The following is a 27,389-nucleotide window of genomic DNA, read 5'->3' on the forward strand; positions in this document are numbered from 1 at the left end:
ATGGGTGTTAGGACTCCACCATAAGAATTTGGGGGAACATAATTCAACCTATAAATAATAGCATCCCTAACTGCTTACCTCCCGCTCACCAAAGAAATTATCACACGGGAATGCAAACTGGTGCAGCCTCTCTGGAAAACAGTGTGGACGTTCCTCAAAAAATTAAAAATAGATCTACCCTATGACCCAGCAATAGCACTGCTAGGAATTTACCCAGGGGATACAGGAGTGCTGGTGCATAGGGGCACTTGTACCCCAATGTTTATAGCAGCACTCTCAACAATAGCCAAATTATGGAAAGAGCCTAAATGTCCATCAACTGATGAATGGATAAAGAAATTGTGGTTTATGTACACAGTGGAATACTACTTGTCAATGAGAAAGAATGAAATGTGGCCTTTTGTAGCAGTGTGGATGGAACTGGAGAGTGTGATGCTAAGTGAAATAAGTCATACAGAGAAAGACAGATACCATACCGTTTTCACTCTTATGTGGATCTTGAGAAACTTAACAGAAGACCATGGGGGAGGGGAAGGGAAAAAAAAGTTAGAGAGGGAGGGACCCAAAGCATAAGAGACTCTTAAAAGCTGAGAATAAACTGAGGGTTGATGGAGAGTGGGAGGAAGGGAAGGGTGGGTGATGGGCATGGAGGAGGGCACCTGTTGGGATGAGCCTTGGGTGTTGTATGGAAACCAATTTGACAATAAATTTCATATTAAAAAAAAAGAAATTATCACAGAGAATCCCCCAGGTCAGCCTCCTGTCATGGTTTGCCTCACAACCATATGCTTATCCTGGGTTTTCCTGCCTGCTGTTCTGTGTTTAGTACCTGGTTTTCTTTCTCTGGCAGTTCCAGCGTTGACAATTTGGAGAATCTGTTTGGTAATTAACTTCACCTTCCATTAGAGGCTACACCAGTGCAGTTGCATATTCTTCTAGCCTCCTGTGGATCCATATTCTCCAGCTCATGGATGTGCCCATTTTCAAACCCATCCAGGCCAACAATTCCCACCCGAGGCAAAACCCTAGGCCACCTCTGGCCATTCATCTAAGAGGGCGGTGTGAACAAAAAGGTCCTCATAGATCCTGAGGTAGTAGATTTTAAATGACCTCTAAAGCAATAAGCAGAGGTAGAAAAAAGGCAATAGGCCAAAGAGTACTGCTAAAATTCGTAATAACATTTATTTTGCTATACCCCATCTCCTTCCTAGCAGGCTGCTTTCATGCTCTTAGAGGCTTGGGTGGCTTGGTTCTGCAAGGGGACAGCAGCCTCCTTGCTTTCATAAATACAGAAGAAATATCATCTGGGTCCAGCGAGAAAACCAATTCACCTTCTCTCAACCTGTTGGAAGCCCTGGTTTAAGAATTAATTCACTCTACTGGGAAAGCGCAATTTTCATTTGCCATTTAAGAATGTTGGTGCATTGAAGGATAGGAATTAAATAACATATATAAAAAAGATGATTACTTAAAAAAATTGATCCCTACAGAAATGTTCCATTGACGTTCAGTATACCAAAGCACAATAAGAAATGGCATTTTCTGGAGCCAGCACGGAGGTTGCCATGGTAAGAACGATTTTTTTTTTCAGTTACCTAGAGAAAGAATAAAGTATCAGAAACATGTGCAGTTTGTTAGGTTCTAAAACACTAGCATAGGGATGTTTTTTTCTTTCTAAAAAGGAGAATTTAATGGCGAATAAAACCTGTCCTAGACCATGACTTCCTAAAAGGGTTCCGGTTCTTCAAGGAGAATTGTAAACGTATTTGATTGGGGTAGGGGGAGGGGGGAGGGGGCCCTTCACTGTATAAAATGTCAGTGAGGGACCTCTGGGGTGTTTTTTTTAGTATGGCCTGAGGAGCTGGAGATAACACCAGCTCTCTTTCAGGGTTGTTGCTCAGGTGTGCAGTAATTGGAGATCTCCTTTCCTCTGGCTCCTGTGTCTTTTATGTGCTTTTTTCGTGCTGAGCAAAGCCAGGCTCACAATGTAAAGCCTCTCAGCTCTTTGAGTTACTGCAGAGAATGCACGTGCATAGAACTATTTTAGACTTTCTGCAGATGTTAGAGGGGAAATGAAGAAGATCCGTTTGAATTGCACAACCTTCCTTCTCCCTATCTCAATTCAAAAAAGAACAAACTTTAAGTATTTGTATTCTCTAATGTTCCTTCTTTGGCTGTTTTAGCCACCAAAGTCTTCTCTTTGGTGGCCTCTTTCCACTCAGGACCCAGGCTCATGGGCTATTTCTCCTAAAATCCTTTTCACCATTGTTTTTCCTCCCCTCTATTTTGTTGAAGAATTTCGGTTCTACACCCAAAGTTGCACAATCCAAATCATCATGGTTGGACGGGTTCAACAAAGTCCTCTGTTACATAAGGGCTAGAAACACTCTGTGTTAAGGACCTTGCCCACTGCCCAGGACAAATTAGGTCCTCCTCCTCCTCCAAAAACAGCATCCTTGAAATTCAGCCCCTTTTTACTTCAGCAGTTTTCCTCCCAAAAATTGTTCCCTGCAGTTCCAAGAATCAAAGACTCCTAAAAGCTGAAAGCTGAAAAAAGTTTGGGGAACAAATTTCACCCTCTCACTTTACAAGAGAAGATCATTATGGACCAGAGAGGGAGGAAGGACTTACCTGCCCAGGGTCACCTGGAAATTACAGTGATGAAATTGGGATGATAGCCCGGATCTCTCAGTCCTTCACATCCGCCAACACTCTTTCTGCAGCATCTGTGACATTCAGAATATCTTTGACTATAATGTACAGTCAGAAATACATTTTACATTAGACACTCCAATATCCATATGTGTATAAATATATGATATATGATACTTATAATTACTACATGTGAGGCATGCTAATATTTTCTATTCTTTTGTATTCAATTTCACATTTTAAAATATTAGTCATAACTCTCTAACTTGATTTCAGGCCCCAGGAATAGGTTGTAACAAAGGGTTTGAAAAACGTTGTACTACAACCCACTATCAAGTTCATTTGAAGTCAGGGAAGGTTTCATAGAAAAGCTAATTCTTGTGTTGGAACTCAATATAGAAGCAGAAAAGTTGAGATAAATAGATGAGATAGAACAAGGATGAGGAAATGTGGTGGTTACTAGCATGTATGTAAATATATTCTCAGATAAACTATTTCAAGAAACAAGAGAATAATTTAGAAACCAACACGTGGTAAATTCTGGTATAAGTATACTGGTGAGAATTAATAAAAGATGGAAGGAATACTTCACTTCAAAAGTAAAACTATTTTATACCATAAAGAAAATCTTAGTTGTACAAGCTAAGTACATAGAATTGAGATGCTACAACCACAAGATTTCTTAGTTCATAGTGATACACAAACTTGTCATAGATTTAAAGCACCGACCGCTCCTTTCCTGTCCTCACTGGCCTTACCTGTTAATTCAGCCTCTATATTCCTCATTTTCTCCCCATTCTAGATAAAGCTGAATTTTCTCTCAGCTGCCTTTATCTCTAGGGGTCAGGTTTCTTTAATGACAAGGACTCAGGCGCATCTTTCTTGGTTCAGACCTCTCTCTCTTTAGCTATGTGTCTTCCAACCCATGACTACCAGACACTTCCCATAGAAATTCCCAGCCAGGCCCTTAGCTCTGCACCCTGAGCCTCCAACTCCTCCTCCTGTATGGAGCCTCGAATCTGGAACTTCTTTCTTTCCACAATCTCTAAATACACTCCTCTATTGTTCTTGACATTTCCCCATGGGCTACTTACACACCCTACTCCTCACTCTCATTTAATCCATGCATTTAACCCTTCTTTCCTTTTGTGCTTCCAGAATTCATGAAAGGAATAAGTTCTTTCACAGCTCACTACCCCATTCTTGATCCCAGGCATTGACTCCATTTTGGTCCTTTTTGGGGACAATGGCACAGAGATCCCTGCAGAAGCAAACCTCAGAGTTCTCAGGAGGAGAGAATCCTAGAACCAGACCAGAAGTTGAGAAAGAGCAGAGGCAACCACAGAGCACAATCCCTGAGACTATATAGCAGCCAGGTTGGAAAAATTCTGAGCACTTCTTTCCTTCCCTCGTATGCCTTCCTTCTTAGTCTCACCCCACCACTTTGGCTGAAATCAATTGTGAGACCTTCTACCATATTGCCCCTGTACTAACTCACTTTTTTCACTCAAGTTTGTTTTGTTTTTTATGTTTATTTATTTATTTTTGAGACAGAGAGAGACAGAGAGAGAGAGAGAACGAGTGAGGGAAGGGCAGAGAGAGAGGAAGAGAGAATCCCAGGCAGGCTCTGTGCTGTCAGCACAGAGCCTGATGCAGGGCTCAAACCCACAAATGGAGAGATCATGACCTGAGCCAAAACCAAGAGTCAGACACTTAACCAACTGAGCCACCCAGGGGCCCCTCAAATTTTAATTATAGGTATTTATGTTTATATCTCAATGCCTATATATGTCTCTGTGGCTGTCAGTGCCTAGCCCCATGCTATATAGACAGCAGGCATGTAATCAATGACTGTCAAAGTGCAGTTATGATCCCACATGCATCCTAGGTTGCTGCTTCAGTCCACTCTGCCTCTGCTGTACCCCAACCCATATTTCCCAAGACAATGCTCTTTCCAAAATGAAAGGAACAAAATTTCCCAGGTAAGATTGACAAGTGGTCTGTATCTGGATATTTTCCATGACACATAATAAACTCAAGGAATATCCTACCAAACCCAGAAATGTGATCACTCCAGTCCTTGGGAAACATTACATCCTTGTAAGTTTTATTGTATAGATCTTGTTAGTGCTATATTGAGTAGGTGGGTTTTGTTTCTTCCTTTAAGGAGTGTTATTTTGTTCTGGTGGGTAGTTAATGTTCCTGCAGATCAGCCTGATCTTTTCAAGATTGTTTTGAAGTTTTGTTATGGAAGATCTTGAGTTGCATTTATTCTAGAGGTAGATTAGCCCTATTCCTAAGGCATCACCTTTCAAGGGTCTCCAGTGAATGCCCAGAAGGTACAGGAAGGTTTCTCTTTTCTGGGAGGTTAGAATGGAAACGTCTTCCAGCCCTCTGGAAACTCCAATAGCTATTCAGTACGTGGTTTCCAGGTGGTTTTTCTTTCCTCAGTAGTTCTTGGTCTAGCCCCATGAAGTTGCGTTCAAGGAACGAGCAGATTACTAGGCAGATACTTCAGGAATCACTGTGTAGATTTCTCTGTGCAGCTCCCTTCTTCTAGTACTCAGCTCAGTGAGATGGTCATGCGGTGCTTGAGTAGCTCCTCTTAGGGCCACAGTCTGAAAAATGCCTCCAGGCAGAAGGCGGGAGATCACCAGGCTCACACTGTTTTTTCCCTCTGGGATCACTACAACCGCCTGTTGTTCAACATCTGAAAACAGTCATTGAATACATACATTCTACAACCGCCAGTTGTTCAACATCTGAAAACAGTCATTGAATACATACATCCAGTTGTTAATGGTGGGAAGACTGGTCCAGTACCAGATACCTCACAGTCATTGGAATAGGAAGTTATGTTAGTTAAATTAACCCTACACTCAACCTTAATGGAGAACACACTCTTGGAATTTATAGTAACTTTTAAAAAGCCTACGACAAGTGTTTCTGCTATCTCTTTTTTGTTCAACAAAAGAGGCCTGGTTAATTAGCCTAATTGATTTATTCTTTGTTGAAACAAGTGGTGGTCAAGATGTTCAGGCTGTCTGGGGATTTTGTACCAGCATTTCTGTGTCAGCCTGAAGGGCATCTAAGTTTCTAGCAAACCTGAGCCTACCAGTTCATACTCTTTATAATGGTCCTGTAGGTTTAGGATTGCGATATATTCCCGTGTGCAGCAGATTTCCCCAAGGATTGTTGTTCATTGACTCTAACTGGGAAGGTAGCTGAATTCTGCCAGAATTTATTACTTTTCCCTGAAATAAGCCTTCCTGAAAGATATGGGTTGGGCATATGATAGAACAGAGTTTTGAGTTCATCAGTCTGACAAGGACAGGTGATAATGATCATCGCTGACAAGTGTGTGTTTGTGTAGCAGAATGCTGTGCGGTTCTGGACTTCATTGTTATCTGAAAGGTAGGTTGTGGGAGGAGGAGAGTTCTAGCTCTTAATTCCTTCTAATCAAAAAGAATCTGATTCTTATAAACAATCAAATATGTTCAAGTCAGTTCACAACACCCACCAGAGCATTGAACAGTTGGAAGTTTTCACCTTTTACTTAGATCCCCTGGGCTCTGTGAATTATAGATGCATCAACATGGCAACGGCACTGTTTTCTTTTTTATAATTTTGTTCTAGATGAACTGAGAGGACAGGTAGGGTTTATAGAGATTCATGACTAATTTCCAGGCAAGTATTCTGGACAAGTTTTGATTAGGTTTGTTTCTTGTAGCCGTTCTCCCTTGCTTGAGGTAATACAATCAGAGAAGCAAATGCATCATTATCTGTATACTCAGAGGAAGTGATGCTTTTTTAAACTTTATTTAGAGTTTTGCCTCAAATCTCATCCTTCACTTACATATCTTGTACACTACAATCCACAGTGCCTATTTTTTAAAAATAAAATTCTGTTTTAAACAATCTTTAGGAATGCCTGACTCATGATTTTTTTAGTAGATAACGATAGTCACTGCAGAAGTTTGAGGTGAGTGAAGGTCATCTACTTCACATGACCTTGCTACCAGGTTATAATGCAAGCGAGTCTCAGATTTTAGCCAGTCCGCATATCCTATATACCTTTAATTTCCCCAGTGAGAACTCATTCCAACCATTTGTCAGGCTAATCAGCCATTATTTTCACCAATTAAAAAAAAAAAAGCTTCTAATATTCACCATGCCAGTTAACAAACAAGGGTATTTTTTGAGACACATATAACAGAAGCATCTTAAATAACGAGTTCTGTAGTTCAGAATGCTGGCTGACCGTCTGAAATGTGCATTTTTTCTTTTAGAGCCACAGACTGAGTCAATGCTGAAGCTATTTTAAAGTAAATTGCAGATATCTTAACATATTGTCAGACCTGATCACAAGTATCTCCATTGTTAAAGGCTGTGTTAAGTAAAACTCAATGGGTTTTGGGTTCCTTAAAAGCATTCATACACTGTGCACTGTCGCTTTTCCAAGAGGTGATAGGGAAGCTGGTGATGGTTCCTAACCTCAGCTGGTCGTGGAAGCCTTTTTGGTAGTGTAGCCCATGGGACTAGTGTTCCTTAGAAACCATATTGGCAAATGCCAGTCTGGCTGAGTTATATAGGCAGATGTCAAGGAAAAAACCTGAAGGCTAGAAGACGGGTACAGTACTATAATAGATATGCGATAATAAGATCCTAACTAAGGGTGGGAAAGCAACACATCTTGAAAAATCCAATTAGATATTTAAAAGCATGGAATAACTTGGAACATTAGCATAACTTTAGCTCACCTTGACTGTAGAGACAGGCAAAGATATGCATAATCCAAAGGGATGTCATCTAAATATCTGCAAGTGTGATCTATCCAGGCAGGAATCGCATAAAAAGAATTCAGTATCCAATCCAGGAGTTCGCAGAGTAGGTGTATTCAGTCAAGTGGTGAGGCAATCTGTGTGTGCATGTGTGTGGGGGGGTGTAGGATAGGATCTGGAACAGATTCAGATCTGTCCCCTTTACATCGAAAGTCTTCAATAGAATTGTCCATTCTTACTGTCTCTCTTTATTCTCCTCCCATCCATTATTTCACTGAAACCAGTCTGGTCAAGGTTGCTAACTGTCTCTAAGTGCTACCTCAAGTGGGTGATTTTTAGTCTTCTTGAGTCAGTTCAATATAACAAACATTTTCAAGACTTCATCTATTTCATCTAAATTTTCACTTTTATTGACATAAAATAAGTGTCCTCTGGTGTCCTCTTAAATATCTACAGCAATTCCAAATGTAGCTGTTGATCTCTGCCTATGTCATTCTGAAAGCATCTTTTTTAGGAGCTTTTCCGCCCCTTCATGTTCTCATGGTACTTTTCCTTTGATACTTTGCAGCATTTTCGGTGCTATTACTTACACAGCCTTGGTGAACCATTAATGATTGAAGGTACTTTACAAAATACCAACTAAATTGCAGAAAAAGAAGTTACAGCAGAGTAAACTACACGTTTCAGAAATCACAGAGTTCAGACCAGCCTGCTATAGTACTCACTGTCTCATAGTCTTTGTGTTTAGAGCTAAAGCTTATTGGCCAACAGCATTAAAAAAAACCATCTGTAACTCTTGCTTTCATTTCCTGGAAATGTGCCATAGCACTCGAAACAAAGAAACATGTAAATGTGAATGTATACATAAATCGCATACATCACCATGGAGACACACACATCATGTTTTTAAATTTATTTCTGAGATAAACAGCATTATAACAAGTCAGAGCTGCCCCAGCCGGTATACAATGGGGTGTGCTTCTAAATATAAAAGGCAGGGGCAAGTGTATGCATAAGACAATAAACCTGAGTCCTCATATGTATTCCCATGATAGTATCCAGACTGGGTAGGACCTCATCACCTGATGTGAGTAGATTTGCCCTTGGAAATTTAATCCCATGCAATTCAGCTAACAACCCATATTTGTTAGGGATAAGGTGCTGTCATTTGTAGTTATGCATTGTAGACATTGATAACTATTATTCCTTCAAGACCAAAGGCAACAATATCTGCTAAGTTGTAGGATGCTAACATACCTGATTCTCTACTCATTGAATTGCTCCTCCTAGGTTTTGCCTTGGAGTTAATGTGAGCGCTAGGAGGGGGCTGGGGAAAATGACAACTCTCTTCTGTGCCGGGCCCCAGGCAGGTGCTGTGGTGAGGACCGACTTGTCGACTTGTCGTTAGGCATGGTGGCAGGGGGCGGGGGCGCACTATAGCTCAGGATCACAGTGTTCCTAGGGGTCTATGAAAATGTTTTCATTTCTATTAAAATCAGAAGAAAGGGGCACCTGCGTGGCTCAGTAGGTTAAGTGTCCGACTTGGCTCAGGTCATGATCTCTGTTAGCTGTGCTAACAGCTCAGAGCCTGGAGCCTGCTTCAGATTCTGTGTCTCCTTCTCTCTCTGCCTCTCCCCAGTTCACACTCCGTCTCTCTCTCTCTCTCTCTCTCTCTCTCTCTCTCTCTCTCAAAAATAAATAAACATTTAAAAAATTTTAAATCAGAAGAAAAAATCTAAATGTTTAGGCTGAATAAAATGTTTTGATATATAATATCGATATATCCATCTTTATACCAATACAAACATAAAATTGTAACTTAACATTTTTTATGGAGAAAGGGGCCATCAAAGCAAAAGTGCTAAGAGCCCATGAAGAGTCCCAGTGTCGTCCTGGTTGTGGCCAGAGTGGAAGTCTCTTCTGACTGGAAGATTTTGAAGTAGAAGACAGAGTGCTGCAGAGAAGTGGCCTTGTGTGTTTTCCCACAACAAAGGCAGAGGCAGTGCCTTAAAAACATCCCCATTTATTGATTCTTCCTGCCCCAAATCACAGGGCTGATCCGTAATAGAATACATCCATTGTATAGACTATGGGCAGCTGTTTCCTGCTCAGGGAGGTAGCAGGGTTCCCTGAGGGGTCAGAGTGGAGTGGCTAGTGCTTGTTGCGTGCAGATGCAAAAAGAATGCCCAAGACAGGTGTGGTATTAATAACATCACCAAAGTTTAGCAAAAAGAAGCAAACCTATGACAGTAATATTTGAAGTTGGTAGGGGAGAGGGGTGTCTGAGAACTGTTGTGTCCGGGAGCAGCAAGTCCCCAAGGAGATAGGTTAGTACAGATTGGAAGAGGATGATGCAGAACTGTGTCTTCAAATATGCTATTTTACCCTGTCGTCCTCACTGGAATGAAGTAGGTATCAAAATTATCTGGAAAGCTTTTACAAAGCGAGGGGCTCCACTGAAGAGTCTAATATCTACCCCCACCCCTCCCTGACACACACAAGGGAAGTTTCCACACCCTCCCTTTATTTATTTTTTTTTTAATTTTTTTTCCACGTTTTTATTTTATTTTTGGGACAGAGAGAGACAGAGCATGAACGGGGGAGGGGCAGAGAGAGAGGGAGACACAGAATCGGAAACAGGCTCCAGGCTCCGAGCCATCAGCCCAGAGCCTGACGCGGGGCTCAAACTCACGGGCCGCGAGATCGTGACCTGGCTGAAGTCGGACGCTTAACCGACTGCGCCACCCAGGCGCCCCCACACCCTCCCTTTAAAAATCACTGCCATAATAAGCTGCTATTACCGATGAGAAGATACTGTGTTTCTCACTATGCTGGGTCAAAAAAAAAAACAAAAAACACACACACAAAACAAAAAACTAATAACTACTGATGTAAAAGACAGAAGAGTACTAAGATACTGAGAGCTACCACTTCCCTCTTATCTACTATGTCCAGTTATTCTAGTACTTTGCATATTTTAACTCACTTTAGTCTTCACAATAATCCAACGGGGGGGGCATTATTACTACAGTCATTGTATAGAGAAACAGGCACAGAGAGGTTAGGTAACTTGACTGCAGTCACACAGACAATAAGTGTCAGTGCTGGTGTTCAAGCCCAGTCACTCAAGCTCTGGAGTTGGTGCTATTGCTGGTCGTTGAGTAGAGGAATTGGTAGTTAAAATGACACTAACATATGTCACAATACCTGTCCACATGAACTATTTACTAAATCAATACATTTTACCAATAACATCACTTGTGTTTTCCCAATTCCTTGTTCTATAAAACCCTAGGAGAGAACTCCCTTCATTGTCACTGAAACAGGACTTCTGAAATTCTGGGTGGATCCAAGCAGTTCATCTGGAGGGCCCTAGCAAAGAACTATCACATTTCAAACTTCCCAAATGAAGTAACTTGCCAAATTATGAAGTAACTAAATTCATACTTCAAGATGTTACATGTTTTGAAACAAATCTGGACTTATTCATATTTGTAATCATTTACCCTAATATTTCAACATGTGTTTCCTCTCTCCAGTGGATTACAGAATCCAGTTCAGATAGATTTCTCAACTCGATCTTGAACCTAAGAACTCCTTCCAATTCACCACACATGTGTCAAAGTGCAAAGGTATTAGAAGCCCATTGCTTTGCTTTTTTCATCTTATGCTTCGATTACTCTACCATGAACTAGAGTAGGTCTGGTCTGTAAGGGCACCAAGCTCTTCTTTTTTCAGCCTTTAATGCCCTGCCCCATGTGCTTGGAGCCTTGGAGGCTCAGTCTTGGCCCACTAGCGCCATGCCCTTCCCCCAACCTAAGGAGAATTTTACCTTTCAGGAAAGAAGGCTGTCCTTTTGAAAGCTTTTCTTCTATTGAAGACATTCAGCCATCTAGAAAACTTTTTTTCTGAAGGCACAGCTCCCCTCTCCAAATTAACTATATAAACCCAAAGCCAACCTTGATTTAAGGGTGGATAATAAATTGTTTTACATCCATGACGATCTGCCCAGTTGAAAATGGAAACGCATCCATGACAAGAATTGTGGAAAACTGTGAAGGGAAGCAAAGTGCTTTGTCTACAGAAGTAAAATGGCATGGAAATATTCTGCCCTTTCTTTTTATTGTGTGTGTAGCATTTAGTGTATTTTTATGATTGCAAAAAATAATACATAATTACCATGGCTATTTGGAAAACAAAGGTACAAAAGATAAATATAAAATAATCCATAGTTTTACAGCCAGAGATAACATATGTTAATCATGTTAATTCATGGGCATATGTCTATCTAGTCACTAAAGGAAGGACATGTCCTGTTGACTCTTTTGTTATATGACTGGTTTTTTCCTCTTCAATCAATATATTCTGATATTTTTCACATCTTTAAGTATACTTCTACTTAGTGATTCTTTGTTGATGTATCTGGTCTAGAAATTGGATCTAACATAATATATTTGATATATATTTGGTTGAACTACATAAAATTGCCATTTTTGCAGGTCAAATAGTTGAATATCATCAATTTTATATGTTTCCACCTAATATTTTCCCATCGCTGGATTCTTAGGTTATTTCCAATTTTTTATCTTACAAATAATGATGTGATGAACACTTTGCACATAAATCTTTTTGCAAGACTATGATTCTTTTCTTAGGATATATTGTTAGTAGTGAAATCACTGAGTCAAGAAGGATGGACCTTTGATATGGCCTTTGATACACATTGCCAACTTTTCTTCCAGATAATGCTGAGTTATAATCTCTTTGGCAGCTTTAGTGCTTAAAAAAATCCCAAAAAACAAAAAAACCTCAATTATTCTGTTTAGCTAATCTTCATACTAAAGCAGGAAATCATGTCACTGTTGGTTACCTTCCCAGCATTTAAATTTTATCACATAATATTTTTGCATGCCCAGAAACTTTATAAATCCATGGTTAATGCAGATGAGTGATAAAGCTTGCTTGAACCCAGCACCCAGCTTTTTAGTTCATGAGAGCTTAGTTAAAAAACTAGAATGGGGCGCCTGGGTGGCGCAGTCGGTTAAGCGTCCGACTTCAGCCAGGTCACGATCTCGCGGTCCGTGAGTTCCAGCCCCGCGTCAGGCTCTGGGCTGATGGCTCGGAGCCTGGAGCCTGTTTCCGATTCTGTGTCTCCCTCTCTCTCTGCCCCTCCCCCGTTCATGCTCTGTCTCTCTCTGTCCCAAAAATAAATAAAAAACGTTGAAAAAAAAAACTTTAAAAAAAAACTAGAAGAAATGCCTTCCCTTCCACTCAAGTCAATTCCCCTAGACTGCATTACCCGGTATGATGCTAAAAATGGCCAATGCTTCATTTGTGGGCATCAAGTTAAATTGCACTAGAAGATGCAGAACCCACTATTTTGTTTTGTTTCTTAGTTGTTTTATATGGAGAATAGTGACACAGTCAGTGAAGGAAAGCTGAGGGAAGATATGGTGTAGTTACACGTGTTATGTGTATGAGTGCGTATTAGGGAATCCTGGGGTTCATTCTTCTACAGGTAGCAATTGATTGGGGTGTAAAGGAAAGATGTTAACAGGTTCTAAAATTTTTCATTTTTGTTTTATTTTATTTATTTTGAGAGAGAGAGCAAATGGGGGAGGGGCAGAGGGGAAGGGAGAGAGAGAGAGAGAGAGAGAGAGAGAATCCCAAGCAGGCTCCGCACTGTCAGCACAGAGCCTGATGCAGAACTCGAAGTCACAAACTGTGAGATCACGACCTGAGCCGAAATCAAGAGTCAGACGCTCAATTAACTGAGCCACCCAGGTGCCCCTAAAAAAATTTTTTTAAGTGTGTATCAGCCATAATGAGTCAAAAGCTGAGGTGACAAAACCTGTATCTGAAAGTTCTTGCTTTAAAATCTCATCACATTTTAGATATTATTTTAAGACTTTAAGAACATGGTTGCACTTGACTTGAAAAATGTTATCTAAAATATTCTTACTATGTGGACTTCCAGACAATTTAGAATCAACATCTTTGTAGGGAAAGGAAACAAAACTCAATTTCTTTTCCACATATTGTCTAGTTAGTAGTATTTCAAGTGCTACTTCTGAGTTTTCTGAAGTCCTTTTCTATACAAATCAGGTAATTTAGCCCCAAACGTCTTATTTTGCCAGTGGAACTTATCTAGTAATTGCTAGGTTTATAGTTCTCAAGTTGCTTTGGGGAAAATTGCTTTCGGGAGACAAGAAAAGACTTTTGTCGTCTTTAGACTCAGATTAAACTCCCTAAGTTTGAAAGAGGACATTGCAATAGACAATGTACAACCTGATAGAAAATATATCCACATAATTTGCTTATATGTAAAACAGACAATATGCACATGGGGTTATCAAGGCAGATAAGAAAATTACAGTCATTGTAGTCTTTCTCCTTTCATAGAAAACCTCAACTCATATTAGACATTTTCCTGATAAAGAATATGTTTTAAAAATCATCTGCACCTCCCCACTCACAAGCTATACATTTGTAAATCTGGAATGACAGGTGAGTGATAACTCTGGTTATCAAAGCAGGAGCAGAACTTATAACTTTAAGTTTGTTATAATAACACGATTCTAATTATCCAGTTAGTAATAATTTTGAAAAGCTACAGTAGTGAGATTGGTAATCACACCAGGGCTGCTGACAGCGTGAATTAGTGCACACTTTCTGAAGATGAAGTGACACTATGCTTTAATAAACTTAACATTTTTGTATCTCTTAACCTTGTAGTTCTGCTAAAGTAAAAGGGCAATTTGATATGTGGGGAAAGATTCATGAACAAATGAAACATTCGTACTATTAATTTGATTGTAGTGTTTGGAAACAATCCAAATGTTAGAGGAACGCATAAAAGTTATGTCATATGCTGGAAAATTATGTAATAAAAAATGACATCTTCAAATGGTTTCATAAATGGAAAATGAAAATATTAAGTGGATAAAGCAGAACATATTATATATTTATTACATATACATAAATTGTATACGTGTAAATCTTTTCACATTACTAATTCCTTGTCACGATTTGGTTAATATAGGCTTAAGTGAGTAGGAAAAAAATCTTGAAGGAAATATACCAAAGAAACAAAAACAAAAGACCTATGGCAAGAATGATTACTGATAATTACTGCTTTCTGATGTACATTTTTCTCCTATTCTAATTCCTCTGAAATGAATACATATTAAAGTGAAATAATATTTTGAATAATAATATTCATAAAATGAAAATTTTTTAAGTAAAAAAAGAACGGAAGGGAGAAGAGAAGGAAGGGAAGGAAGGAGGGAGGGAGGACAAAATACTGATTTCAGAGTGGTTTGGAAATACTGATTTCAGAGTCAGACACTCTGAAATCAGTGTTTTAAGGAAAATGTTATTCTGAAAAAGAAAACAAGAAAATCTTGGTTGGACTGATGAATGTGGTAGTACAGATATGACTATTTCTCCATTTCAAACTGTTCCATGATATGGGACAGAAAGACACATGAGCTGAAAGATAATAAGAGCTAATAGTTCCCATTAGGTGGACTTTGGTCCCTGGAGTTTAAAAACAAAGATAATGTGGGTAAATGTGGTGGTATTTATTTGGTGTATGTTTGGTAACTCCAATAACTAGGTATCAGCTACCCTGAACATAATTCAAGTCTCTCCTCTTCAGTGAGGCCCTTCCCTGCCTGGTCAGGTTCTGTGAATATCTGCCACAGACTCATCTTCTCATTCTATCTAGTATCTTTCTTTCTAGGGGCCATGGTTCATATCTTTCTGTGTCTGTTACCTAGCACTACCTACCTTGTCAGACGCTTTATTGCTGCCAACAAAGGAGCATATATTAGTCCAAGTTCTTGGTGAGAAGACAAAAAACTGATTCGGAATACTTTAGTAAGAAAGGGAAATCATTGGAAGAGTCTTGGGTTGCAGACAGAATGCAGAAAAGGCCAGACATGCAGATCCCAGCAAAAACAAGGCAGGAAAGCATAGCCAAGAACTTTTCACAGAAACTGCTTCATAGAACGTTGTCTCTACTGTTGTTGCTGTGGACACATGGCTGCAGTTGCAGGGACTAAGAGCTGTCTGATCCCACTTGACAGTCAAGAACTGAGAGAGACATTCGCCTGGCCACTCTCGCTGCCGGGGGCAGGGGAAGTGTAATGTCCATCTCCCCTGGCCTCTGTACTGGGAGTCGAAGCTTGACCCCCTCGCTATTGTTGAGAGTCTCCTCAAAGAAGAAGCGTGTTTGGATAGTGGACAGCCAAAATGTCAACTATCCATTATGAACGGCCATGATGATGAAACCCTTAACATCACTTTCAGACACACTTGGGGAATTCATACCTCCTATTCCTGCAACTTTAGTTTCTGTGAGTCTGAGTGTCCTGATTCCCAACAGGAGATCAATTACACCATGCACATAGTAAGAGTATCACTGAATTTAAAGCTACAGCTGCCCCCTTGTCATTTGAGTCTACTTGTGCCAATAGAACAGCAGGCACAAAAATAATTAGCACACTTGCAGGAGTCACTGATGATTACATGAAGGTAGATTTTATGCTACATAATGGGCTAGGGGGGAATATATTTGGCTCTCAGTGTTCCACTGGGGCATAAATTAACACTTCCATACCCAGTTTTAGCTGCACACGGGCAAGTGCAACCACTCACCAGTGGCTCAGACCACCCCAGGGAGGAAGGTCTGGGTCACTTAACCAGGCAATCCACGCAGACTAGCCACGCAGGCTAGCATAAGTACTAACAGAAAGGGATGGTAATCTAAACAAGTGGAGGAGGAAGGTGGTGGAATGTCCATTGTTGTCCCAGGACAAACTGCAGTAGTGGGGCTATAGTTCCCCCCATCAAATCTGCCTTTGTAAGATTCCCTTAGAAATTGTGAAGAATCAGGGGCGCCTGCGTGGCTCAGTTGATTTAGCTCAGGCCATGATCTCACGGTCATGAATTCAGCTCAGGTCATGATCTCATGGTTCATTCTGTGGGTTTGAGCCGTGCCTTGGGCTCTGTGCTGACAGCTCAGAGCCTGGAGCCCGCTTCAGATTCAGTGTCTCCCTCTCTCTCTGCCCCCTCCCACCCCCCACTCTCTCTCTCTTTCTCTCTCTCAAAAATAAACATTAAAAAAAATTGTGAAGAATCTATACGTAGATGGAGTGAACTTGATATAAGAAGCGAGTGGATCTGACCAGTACATGGGGAGGATATGGTGAGTGCTGTTGATGTGTCACCCAGATCCAGTTTACTGAGCTGGGGCATCAATCACCACCCAGCTGCTGTGCTCCGTCTCCAGAGAACCGTCTCCAGCCAACAGGAGCTGCCTCGAGAAGTTTTGCCCTCCCACCCCACCACATGTAGGAGCAGCATGAAGCCAAAGGTTGACTGACACAGGACCACAAAAAGCCAGTTCCCTTGTCTCAATATGAGATCAACAATGTGGTGCAATTTATGCTGCAGAGCTCCCTATGGGATCAGCGTGAAGGTGGGCCCCCACTGAGGCCTCCTCCTTGCTAGCCAGCTTCCCTTGCCCTATCCTGGGTTCATGGTTCCCTCTCTCCTGAAAGTATCCCCTCAACAAATCTCCTGCATACGCATAACCATCTCAGGCTCTGCTTCTAGGGTGATCTTGAATAGTCACCATTAAATATTTTTTAAAAAGACTTTTTAAAAAATTTATTTATTTTGAGCGGGGGCAGGGCAGAGAGAGAGGGAGAAAGAGAGAGAATCCTCAGCAGGCTCCACACTGCCAATGTGGAGCCTGACGTGGGGCTCGAACCCATGGACCATGAGATCATGATCTGAGCCAGAACCAAGAGTCAGATACTTAACTGACTGAGCTACCCAGGTGCCCCTAAAAAGACTTTCTTATTAATTACAAAGAATTTGATGTCTTAGGTGGTATTTTAGTTGTACTTCTGTAACAAAGATCCTTTTGCCAATTAAAACTGTTATATTTGGGTCACTTTTTTCCAGTTTTTAAGTTTTTCCAGAGTGTGCTTTGTGGGAAACAAGGTTCCCAAGACAGTCCACATACACACTCACTCACACACACACACAAAACAGTAAAGGATTTTGTGTCAAATGGTTTGAGAAACCCTGCAATGTATGTGTCAGTCTGGGAGACTTGTGCACCTGATCCATGAAAGACTGTGAGGTAGCAGCACCCAGTGCTTAAATGCCCCAACAGATCTGTTTTCAAATCCTAGCTCTGCCACTAATCAGGCTTGGGATCATCATTTAGCTTTTCTGATCCCAAGTTTCTTATACATAAAATTGATGAGCATATACCTTATAATTATAATGCAAGAATGAAACAGTAGAATGCACAAAAAGCACTCAACACAGTGCTAGGCACATAGTAATCAGCAATAAATCATGACAAGTAAATAAATAAAAATGAGTGCCTTGAGTTGCGGGGGAGAAGACTGTTAAATTTTCTTGACCACAGAACCCTTTCTTTTTTAAAAAACATACAAGTCAGAGAAAAAAACAAAAGATGCATTTCAGAAAATGCTGATTTGGTGAAATTGAATCATGCTCACTCATTACAAAGTAGACAGCATTATGTAAGAATGTGAACCAGGTAAACAGTTAAGCAAGATAACTTGGGCAAATACCCCCAGTGACAATTCAGAGATCTCTGCATGAAAAACAAAGCAAAACAGGGGTGCTTGGGTGGCTCAGTCAGTTAAGCGTCCGACTTCAGTTCAGGTCATGATCTCATGGTTTGTGAGTTTGAGCCCTGCGTTGGGCTCTGTGCTGACAGCTCAGAGCCTGCTTTGGATTCTGTGTCTCCTTCTCTCTCTGCCCCTCCCCCGCTTGTGCTCTGTCTCTCTCTATCTCTCAAAAATAAATAAATGTAAAAAACAAAAATTTTAAGACAAAACAAAAACCCAAAAGTAAAGAGTCATTATTTTACTTCTAAGAAAATTAGCCCCTGCCTTGCTTGTATTTTCCAAATCAATGCTAACTTTCCACTTTGGCTACATGATTGCCCAAGTATTCTTGATATTTGCTTACCTAGTTATATGTTATGTGTCAACTTGAAAAATTGGAATCCCCCTGCATCTCGAGTCTGGGTGACCCTACTTTATTTACAGCTCCCACCCCCAACCCGGCCCAGCGCCCCTGGGAGGGATCAGAGAGAGCACAATGGGACAGGAAGAGTAAGAGGCTCTGTAATAGCAGAGCAGTAGCTGGAGGCAAAGTAAGAGGCAAGGTGCTTGTGCTTTACTTGATAGGGCAGGAGGCTTCAGCTAGAACATTTTTATGGAATTAAGTCAATAAAGCAGTTCCTTTATTCCCAGAATAATAATGAGAAAATTTCAGAAAAGGAGATTCTGTAGGTATTATGTTAGTTTGCTACGGCTGCCATATAACAAAACTCCACAGACTGGGAGTTTTTATTTTGTCATGGTCTGGAGGTTGGAAGTCCAAGATCAAGGTGTGGGCAGGTGTGGTTTCTGCTGAGGCCTCTCTCCTTGGCTGGCAGATGACTACCCTCTCACTGTGTCTTTGCATGGCCTTTTCTCCAGATGTGCCCATCCCTGATGTCTCTTCCTTTTCTTATAAGGACACCAGTCCTATTGGATTAGGGTCCCAGACTTAAGACCTACTATACTTGCTTACCTCCTTAAAGGTCCCATCTTTGAAAAAAGTCACATTCTAAGATTGGCTTTCAACATATGATTTTGGGAGGAACATAATTCAGTCCATAACATATTCGGTAAAAATATAGATCAGACATATTTTTTGGCTGCCATAAATTCTATCTCTTGAAGAAATATTTACTAGCCTTGACCTCAGTGAAAGAGTTCATCTATGAATATTTACTGCTATAGTGTACTGCAAGGTATGACTTTCCTCTCTGCACTCCTAGGGAAATGCTATTTGCATACAGAGGAATCATTTTAAAATCATTTCATCACTTAGAAGAGAGTGGATCTCCTCTCTCACAGAGCCTTCCCCAAAAGGCCATCTGTGTCAGAGTCATATACTTCTATGGGGAGAAAGAGCCAATTTGGGGCTGGAAATCAGTATTCTAGTCATGGTTTTACCTCTGTGTAGTTGGAAATTTCCCTTTCCTCCTTAGGGCAAGGCAAATTCACCCTGCAGCAGTTCTCTTGGGAAACAGGTTTCCGTTTTGGCTTTTTTTTTAAATTTAGGTTCAAAATGTGTCAAAGATAATCTGTGCTTTGCTGTTTTCAGGCAATTCTTTTGTTAGCATATCCAGCATTTGGATGGCATACAAGGTAGCTAACACTTTACCATGGCATGAGTCCAGGCTTACAAACTAAACAAGATAAACTAGTTAATAGAAACAGAACTTTACAATACAGACTCTGATTTCAACAGAGGGGGCAAAAACCCAGAAAGGTTATTTTTTGTTTTTTTGTTTTTTGTTGTTTTTTTTTCTTTTATTGCCACAGATATGGTTCCCCACCCCCCTCTTACTAACAAAATGTTTATAAAGAGAAAGAGTGTCTCTTCCAAGTTTTTTTCTTGGATGAGTTATTTGCAGATTATGTGTGTTTTGACGGCCTTCATATGGGTGGAGAATAGAAAGAGCTGTCATATGGAAATTCATCAAATGTTAGAGCTAATAAAAAGGCATTACCATAATACAGTATAAGACCTTAATTTTTCATATGGAGAAAAAAAAACCCACAAAAACTCGAGGTCCTGAAAATTAACTAACCAAGTCCAGATGTGTCAGAGATAGCATTGGGTCATTGCCATGTCTCCCAGCTAAAACATGAATTCTTCTACACCAGAGACAGTGATTTATGCTTCTTTACATTTCCTTTAAATCCCAGCAACTGCTGGGCACATGTAACACTCTAAAAACTCTTGTGTATCAACAATGCCATTATCCTAAAATGATGGTAGAGTCTAAGAGCATTAAAGTTCTCAAAAACAGAGGCACCTGGGTGGCTCAGTCAGTTAAGTTTCGGACTTCAGCTCAGGTCATGAGCTCACAGCTTGTGAGTTTGAGCCCCATGTCAGGCTCTGTGCTGATAGCTCAGAGCCTGGAGCCTGCTTCGGATTCTGTGTCTCCTTCTCTCTCTCTGTCCCTCCCCTGCTCGCATTCTCTCTCTCTCTCTCTCTCTCTCTCTCTCTCTCTCTCTGTCTCTCTCTCTCTCAAAAATAAATAAATGAACATTAAAAAAATAAACATTTAAAGTTCTCAAAAATAAACAAAAGGGCAGTGTTAATTTCATAACAGAACCATGTAAAATTATTTCAAAAGATTAATATAGTTTGGTAAAATAATCCCTAAATCTGATGGTATCATCAAGGGAAAACCACCATGTGATTACCTAATATGTTGTCATATAGAATCAAATAAATCTTTCAGAGTTAGAGAGAACCACAGAAATTATCTAGCACTAGCTCCTAATTTTACAGCTAAGAAAACTAAAGAAAAAACAAGAATAACTAAGACTCTCTCTTGAAGAAGAAGCTGAGATAGCTTTTTATAAAAGACAGTGTAGTATCGGCAAAGCCAACAGGCAAATAGATCAAAGGACAAAATCGGGAACTCGCAGAAAAGACCTATGCACTTATCGAAACTGGATATGTGACCGAGTTAGTGCTAGAGATGGACAGGAAAAGAGTGCATTTATCAATAAAAGGTTCTGGGACAGTTGGTTACCCATATGGAAGAAAAATAACATGGCACATCCTACCTCATTCCATAACAAAAAAAATTTCTTTAATCCCAAGTAGATTGAAAGCATAAATGTTAAGACATAAATACGTGGAATTTTGTACCATGTTTATGACTTGGAGTAGGAAAGGATTTCTTAAACAAGACATAGAAAGCACAAAACATACAGAAATAGATTAATAAATGTGACTACATTAAAGTTAAAAACACCTGCTTATCAAGACACACTATTAAAAGAACGCAAAGAAAATCCACAAAAATACCAAAAGATACTGGCAACACATGTAAATAACAAAGGACATGTATCCAGGATATGTGTAGATTTTCCATGAATTGATAAGAATAAGACAATCCAATAGAAAAAGAATGTTAAAGACATTTGAACAGTTACTGCATAGAAGGCGGAACCCTAAATGAACGATAACCTAGCAAGAGATATTCAATCTCACTATAAGAAAACACAAATTAAAGCCGCAATGACTTCCAATAATGCACCCACCAGACTGGCCCAAAACTTCTACAATACTAAGTGTGGATGAGTGTGCGGTGCGATAAGAATTCTTTTACTGGAGGTGGGATTACAGATTGGTGCTAGCGCTTGGAAACTTTCCCTAGTGAGGCGACATGAACATAAGCCACAACCCAGATAAATGGACACGTGTGTCAGGGAAATGTGTAAAAGTACTCATGGCAGCACTACCTATCCAAAACACGAGAAAGCACCCAAAGTCTTTTTAGCAGATAAATTGTGGAACATGTATGCAATTAAATACCCAAAAGCAATGAAAATTTTAACAAATTACGGTTCACACATCAACATGAATGAAATGTAAAAATAATAAGACTGAGTGAAATAAACAAGTCACAAAAGAATATTTCCTGTACAATCCCTTGTACATAGAATTCAGGTGTGGTAAAATTATTTTTGTTAAAGCAAAAAACTGGGGCTTCTGGGTGGCTGAGTCGATTTAGTGTCCGACTTTGGCTCAGGTGACGATCTCATGACTTGTGAGTTCGAGCCCCACATCAGGCTGACATCTCATATCCTGGAGCCTGCTTCAGATTCTGTGTCTCCCTCTTTGCGCCTCCCCTGCTTATGCTCTGTCTCTCTGTCTCTGTCTCTGTCTCTCTCAAAGATAAATAAACATTAAAAGAATTTTTTTTTGAAAGCAAAAAAAGGAATACAAAAATCAAGATAGCTATTTTCTCTGGGAATAAAGAGAGCACAAGGTAGTGTCCAAGTTACTGGACAAGGTAAGAGATTTTATTCTAGATCAAAGTTTCATATTTATGACTTGGGTTATAGTTTATGGCTTTTATGGCTTTATGATTATTGTTTATATTACACATATGCATGTTTTATATTACCTTATCTATGTATGATATATTTTGCACCACAGAAATAATTTTTTTAAAAAAGTCAATAAAACCAATATGGAAGAAAGGGTACTAGGCTTGGAGTCAGGAGGTACTACCATAAATTCAAAAGTTAAAAAAAAAAACAGGTTTCTGTAAACGTTTAGTCACTCAACTGTTCAGTAGTGGAAAGAGTATTTGGAGCAAGGAGAAGCAGAGTAGTGGATAGTCTTTTTAAGTTCTTTGGATAATATCATGGACTACTTTTGAAGTCTGGGGATACTTAAAAAAAATTTTTTTTAATGTTTATTTTTGAGAGACAGAGAGAGACAGAGCATGAGCAAGGGAGGGGCAGAGGGAGAGGGAGACACAGAATCCGAAGCAGGCTCCAGGCTTGAACTCATGAACGGTGAGATCATGACCTGAGCCAAAGTCAGACACTTAACCAACTGAGCCACCCAGGTGCCCCAAAGCCTGGGGATACTTAAGCATCATTCCATTGCCTAGATATCAAGTACTTTCTGAATGCCAGACTCTTTGTGGCATTTCTTTGTGTTATCACAACAAATCTACAAAGACTGTGCTATTGTATCTGTTCTATAGACAAGAAATCTGAGGCTCAGAAAAGTTAAATGCCTTGCCCAAATCAATCTAGTCAAAAAGGAGACAGTACACCAGAACTCCTTAAACTATTGTGCAGATGAATCTCCTGAGATATTAAAATGCAGATTCTGACTTCAGGAGTTCTGGGAACCCAAGAATCTGCATTTATAACTGGTCCACAGACCCACTCTGAATATCATGGTTTCTGGAGCCATGCTGCCTGGAACCATGATGCTACCATTTAATAGTTTTATGGCACAGGACAGTTACATTCCTTTTTCTCATCTGTAAAATGGGGGTAATAATAAGGCTTAGTTCATCGGGTTGTTGTGATGTTTATAATATTCATGCAGGGTTTTGAATAGTGCCTGGCACTTAGAAAGCATTTGAAAATAGTAGTCATTTTTAGTAAGTAACATAGAGCTACATTTCTAATGAAAATTTCACTATTACTAAAGGAGCTAATAAATTATACCAGAGAGCCCTTGGCACAAACATTAGGAAAAATTGCCAAGAGAATCCTAGCAAGAAACTCTGCCATTTTGACTTTTTATACTCTATTCATACGTCTTGCCCAATCTTGTTACTTCATGTAACTTTATAGAAAAATACTTAATACCCAGCAGACTTGCTTATGTGGAGAATAATTTCCCACATCTTTCTGCAAACTAGCTGCACTATGTATGAGGAAACAATTTTCTGGGAAAACAGCTAAGACTGGGAATCCATCCAGTTGTTTAAAACTGCTGATCAAATCCAGACTGACAAACAATTAAAAAAAATTTTTTTTCATGTATTTTTGAGAGACAGAGTGAGACAGAGTGTGAGTGGGAGAGGGGCAGAGAGAGAAGGAGACACAGAATCTGAAGCAGGCTCCAGGCCCTGAGCTGTCCGCACAGAGCCTGACCTGGGGCTCGAACCCACGAACCGTGAGATTATGAACTGAGCCGAAGTCGGATACTTAACTGACTGAGCCACCCAGGTGCCCCAAACACTTTTTAATAGAAACTAGTTTGAAGTTAAAACATTACATTAAATGGAATCATTGACTAATGGTATTTTGGGGGTATTTCTCACTGTTTGCAAGTGAGAAACAGCATTAGTACCAAAGTCCTCTCTTCCCCAACATCCTAACAACACTGCTGTCCCTCCCTAATCATTCAGGTTCCAGCTGTGATGTGGTCTTTGTTCATTCCTTTCCTTTATCAGCCTGTAAGATTATATTCAGCAAGTTTATAAATGATCTTAACACCACCAATAACCGTGGTCTTTGGTCAGTGGAGAAGCAAGCCAATTAGCTTGGTTGTAAATGCACTTTCCAAAGAAAATAAACGTGTGTTCCCATTTGAAAATGCAAGAAACCTACTGGGAAATAATAACTTGGATGCCATAAACCACTCCTGCCCACCCCAACAAAGGGACGACAATCCGATTCAGCCAAGGGACGAGCAAAACAACTTAGCTGAGTCTCCACAGGTACATCTGTCAGAATGATTAACCTTAGTCACAATCAGACATAGTGACCTCCATTAGTTAGATAATGGAGGTGAAAACAGATCGTGTTCCTTTATTTCCTGGCCAATTACACAGCCCTATTTTCCTCTGTGTTCAATAGAAGTGACCTAAAAGCTTTTGAGGCACCAGTCTAGGTACAACAACCCTTCAAAAATTATTTTGTTCTCTCCTTTCTTTGCAGGGGAAAATATCCCAAAGGGTGCTGTTTTGTAGACCAGCAGAGACTGTTTAACTGTACTCTGGAATAGAGAAGAAAAGCAAATCTGCCTGGTGGCATTTGCAGTTGGATTTCCTCTTTCAGACAACAATTAATTTAGCCCATTGTCTGAAAAAGAGGCTGAGCTCACTGTGAGCTGGGCTGTTTACACTGGATTCTATCATTTCGTTTCCATAGCTTTGTGAGTTTGAAAGTCAAACCAAACTCATAATTAGGTTACTTGTTTAGAGAAATTATTCTTATTCTTATTCTTATTCTTATTCTTATTCTTATTCTTATTCTTATTCTTATTACTATTTGGGGTTAAAATTCTCTCTGGGAATGTCCCACAAAGACACGAGGGAAATGACACAGGAATCCCAGAGTGCTCTTTCCTGAAGACAGAGGAAAGGTTGCAAAACCTACGGAAACACAGGAGCATCTGCGAATTTGAAAAATTGTACAAACATTGACTATGCACCAGTTTAATGCTGAGTTACTGAGACAAATGCAAAGGGTCTCTGCCCTCAGCATCTCATACCCCGTTCGGCAGGCATTCAAGATTTGGTTCTGCCCTTCTCAGGACAGCACGGGAGAGGGGCAGCTACTAACTTACTGAGAGGCCAGGCTAGCCCCCTGACCTCCTTTCCCACACTGGTATGCATATCACCAGCTTAAAAGGAACTTCTTGGTCACAGATCCACACCCAGAGTTGCCCAGAATACTCCCCAGTCGTTGTATCCAGGACCTGGTATAGGCTGAGCCACCACACAGGGTGAGTTGTGGAAACTTCTCCAGCACACTGAAACATTTCAGGCCTGCCCTCCAGTGCTGGCACCTGGCAACCACAAGCCACCACCTTTTCCTCTCTTCCTCTGAGCACATGCTCCTGCTCACTCCCTTCCTGTAACAAGGCCACTGTGTGACACTTCTGCCCTGCCGGGACCGCCTTCTCTCTCTCTTTCTCTCCACCTCTTCCTTCCCACTTACCGCTTCTTTATGAAGTGCTGAAGTGCCAGGAACTCATAGCACCGAAAATCAAAGATTAATAGGAAAGCGTTTCCCTGTGAGGTTGCACTGGAGTTGTTTTCTCCCTCCTCCCGCCAAGCAGACTTCCTGGTCTTTGTTTATCATCGGCTCAGGGCTAAACTCACTGAACCTGGCAGTCTCTGGGCTGCAGGGCTAATGGAGGAAGGCTTGGCGGGAAGCGAGGCAGCTGCTCTCACCTCACTTCCATCCTCTGCCTACTCCCAATGCCATGTAGCTGTTAGAATCCCAACGTGACAGAAGAGAGATTCTGATCAGAGAAGTTAATTGGCCTCCCCGGGAGCACACAGCTCATATGGTCTCCTTCTGAGATGCATGACCAACCCCCCACACAGTCTTGCAGAGCCTCTTGATCTTTTCCTGCTCCCAGAGTCGAGGGCTCCTCTGCATTACCACAGAAAACCATCTCTCTCTCTTTTTTTAAGTTTTTATTTATTTTGAGAGAGAGAGAGAGATTGAGCGTGAGTGGGGAGGGGCAGAGAGAGAGGGAGAGAGAGAATCCCAAGCAGGGATCTCTCTGCACTGTCATCGCAGAGCCCAGTGTGGGGCTCACACCCACGAACTGGGGGATCATGAAACCAAGAGTCAGACACTTAATGGACTGAGCCACCCAGGTGGCCCGGAAGACCGTCTTTTAGAGGTGGGGCAAGGGCTGCAGGCCATGGGGAAGGGGCATGGCCTTCTGACAGGAGTGGCAGCATGAGGCCCAACACTGGGGCCTGCTGTGGTGAAGAAGGTCAAGCACAGAGCCACTTCCTCACAAGGCCTGATGGTTTCGCTTTCCCACTGCTGCTGCTCATTTCTTTTAAACTATATATCACTGTTTAACAAATTTCATGTTTCTTTAAAGTCAGTGGGAAAGTGCCACTTCTGGAAGGCTGTGCTCAGAAAGTCATTTTGCTTCCTGCTCCCTAGCCCCCTTCTTTCCTGAGTTCATCTTAACTTTGCTCTGTGCATGGGAGCTGGAAGTCTGCACCTGCCAGCACAGCTCATCAAGGCTCCCTGCAGAAGTGACACGGCTGTTTGTAGTAGCCCCAGGAGCCGGTAAGGGCATTGCCTTAGCTCACCACTCCCATCCCCATCACACCCACCCCCCCCCCATCACAAAAACACAAATCTTATTGGAAACGCAGTGTCTGATATGCATCTGCAGCTGCCAGGCGAGTGCTCTCGCACATCTCCCACTGTGCTGTTCTCATCCAGGACCACACAAGCCACTTCACAGAAAGTCTGCAGCCACCCCTATGCCACAGCTTTATCACCTTTGAGAAGGCCTGTCATCCTGTCTGAGACGCCAGTCTATGGTATCTTCAGGTATTTTCAGTTACTGTTTCCACTTAAAAAGTAATACGCTCCTTCATCCACCCACCTGTTTACCCAAAATTTATTGGTGGGGCAATGATACTTCCCAGTGTACCAGAATGGTACTGGTTTATGCCTTTTATCCTGGCATAGTTATTAATGGCATCCTCTTTCACTATCAAAAGCAACACAGTTTGGGGGATAAGTTATTTGGTCACCTTATGTATTGAATACATGCTATAGGCCGGCCCTGTGACAGGTCCTA

At 40.9% G+C, this 27,389-nt stretch overlaps 1 long non-coding RNA gene across 1 annotated transcript; it reads right to left on the reverse strand.

Annotated features, from left to right (window-relative positions):
• Positions 1 to 1,160: 1,160 nt before the first annotated feature.
• On the reverse strand, positions 1,161 to 25,978 carry LOC109503565. The gene is made up of 3 exons (XR_002162637.3): positions 25,766 to 25,978; positions 2,632 to 2,726; positions 1,161 to 1,595 (listed from the first exon to the last, which is right to left on the reverse strand). It is a non-coding gene; the product is annotated as an uncharacterized LOC109503565 (long non-coding RNA).
• Positions 25,979 to 27,389: the final 1,411 nt, after the last annotated feature.

The sequence above is a fragment of the Felis catus genome, chromosome C2 (assembly GCF_018350175.1).
Source record: "Felis catus isolate Fca126 chromosome C2, F.catus_Fca126_mat1.0, whole genome shotgun sequence".
NCBI classification, from domain to species: Eukaryota; Metazoa; Chordata; class Mammalia; order Carnivora; family Felidae; genus Felis; species Felis catus.